Here is a 2,657-nt window from a genome sequence, read left to right as displayed (position 1 = left end):
AGGTTTCGAATGAATCCGACGATCGTTTCCTCATTTGATCAACAAACTCACGCAAATACTCCTGACGTTACTAAATCTCCTCGATAGTAAAAAACACACATTTACTTCTCATGCTTAATATAGAATTTCGTCATCATATTTGCAAATATCGAGCCATTCATTTTGTAGCCCATCCCACACTTTCTAGTTTAGATTTTTATAAAACTTTTAATACATATTACAGGAATGTTCAATAAATGTTTACACGTGATAACCTGTATGACAGCTGCTTTACAACCGCAAAGAAATGACGTAACTAAGCATCTCACGAATATTAATAAGATCATCATGACGTCACGCAAACGTCTCCAACCACATTCATATCTTTATAACAGTCATTATCTTAATATGATCTCAGTATCTACTAATAAGAAAGCTATAAGGACTGTGAGAATTTGTACTGCTTTTGATCTCTTCATGTGAATATCTTTGTGTTGTAATCTGGCCCTACTTCTTTTCTTTTTTTAATGTATTTTACATAATTATATATTTGTCCTATTTGTTGTTTATTTTTTAGGTTGATATTATGTGATGTATACTTTCTCCTTTGTTATGTTCCTGTTCTAAGCATCAATAAAAAAAATGTATAACAGGCCGATTAGCCTCAAAGTATATGAAGAGTTTGGTTCCAAGATGAGACGACATGCTTTTTATGATGTTATCATGTTTTTGTTGTGTTAGTAAGCTGTATTGGTAGCAAAAAACAACAACAGTTTGATTTATATTGATTGGAATGCAAAATAAATAAAAAAGATTTTTTAAAAGGGGAGATATGTAATTTTGGAACCGAACCTTCATAAGCTTTCTTGAAAACCCCACCGACAGCTTAGGAAATAAATAGTTTATTGGCCATTCTGTGATTACAAAGATAATGTATTCACAACTTAAACGCACAGAACACGAAAAAGAAATGAACAGAAATATAAATACAAAGCACAATATAAATATTGGTGAAATTATAAAAAGAAGAGAGAAGAAAAGAGAGAGAATCTCAACCATAACTCTTGCATTTAGTGCTGCAGAAATTGAAGCTCACATCGCATACCACAAGCGTAACAGATAAAAACAACTATACATTTTTATATCTGGTTTCAACATGAGGGATATCTCGTGTGTTGAGATACCTGAATTATTCCTAAACTTGTGAATTATCAGGTTTTTTAACTCTTCGTACCACCACCGTGTTCTTGCGTCCCTGTCTGCTAGCAGACTCTCCATCCCTGCGAGGTGATGCTCGGGCTTCATCCACGAACATCTCTATGCCCTCAAACTTAGTGGTCAGCTCTGCCAGTCTTTCTTTCAGGGAGTTAAATTCACTGTACAGATCATTCAGAGCCTCTGATAACGGTTTGATTCTGGAAAGACAAAATTCTCATCATGTCAGAACGTACAGGCTGCCCACTTCTCCTTCAATGTTCACTTGTACACAAACATTTCACATCCTACCTTTCATAGTCTGGTAGCACGGTGTTATGATCATTCAAGAGGAGATCTTTGACCTGCGTCATTATGGCATATTTCCAGTTATCCAAAACCAAGGTGAGATTGGCGCATCCTCGCAGGTTTACCTTCTCAGCTGAGAAATCCAGAAACTCGTATTAGATTTACAAATCCAACAACATTTGATGCGTATTTTTGGTGTTAACGCAATTATTTGCTATAATACTATAAATTGCAATACTGATCATTTAAAAACACTCAAAAACAATAACTTCGGCTATTAGTTATTATGGGAAAGTAGGTTCAGTAACTGTCACCTTCAACTCTGTAGTCCCACTCTATATTGCGTGGACTGCTCCTCTGAGAGGCTCCCAGAGAGAGCACAAAAAGTAACGACAGGAGACAATTCATTCCTTATTAAAAACAAACCAATTCATACATTATGACCTTTGTGATGGTTTACATGGGTAAAACACAACTCCAATAAAATCTAAAGAATTTCATAATGGATTCAAATACATTCCGATTTAAACGAAGTATTGTGCTACCTTTTATCATGAATTGTGCCACATAAAACACCTTGTGATATTAATATTTCAATGTTTGAAAAATGCTTACCTAGATTGGCCAGTAGAATTGAATCCAAAAAACTTAAAATACAAAATTAGCCACATATGTGTCATGGTGGAAGAACGGAGAGAGGCCCAATTGCGGTGAAACAGCTGGTTTTATTTACCCTGCCCACAGGGGACACAAGAGAGCATACACAACCCCGAAGGGAGAGACAAAAACCCCGAAGGGAGAGATGAATGACCCCGAAGGGAGAGATGAATGACCCCGAAGGGAGAACTCTCAGGAGATCCTCTATCGAAGCGTCTGCAGCACAGGTGGTTGTCACACCCGGAGAATCCGGGTTCTAGACGGCGGCTGCGGACCGCAACGGTAGAGGCAGGGTCTGGTGCTAGGCAGGGTATGCTGGGTCCCAGACGGCGTGGCTGGGTAAAGTCCCGGGGAGCTGGTGGGAGAGCTTCGTGAGCAGCCGATGCAGGGAGTCACTGGAGCGCCGGCGGGAAACTAGCGGGCAGATGAAGATGAGAAAATAATAGGAGGAACACCAAACTATCTAGGGAAAATAACAATACTAGAAAAACCTAACTAGACTAGACTAAATAAATAAC

Source organism: Barbatula barbatula (genome assembly GCF_947034865.1).
Source record: "Barbatula barbatula genome assembly, chromosome: 16".
NCBI lineage: Eukaryota > Metazoa > Chordata > Actinopteri > Cypriniformes > Nemacheilidae > Barbatula > Barbatula barbatula.
The sequence above is the reverse complement of the archived record's forward strand: the minus strand, read 5'-3'. Positions refer to the sequence as shown.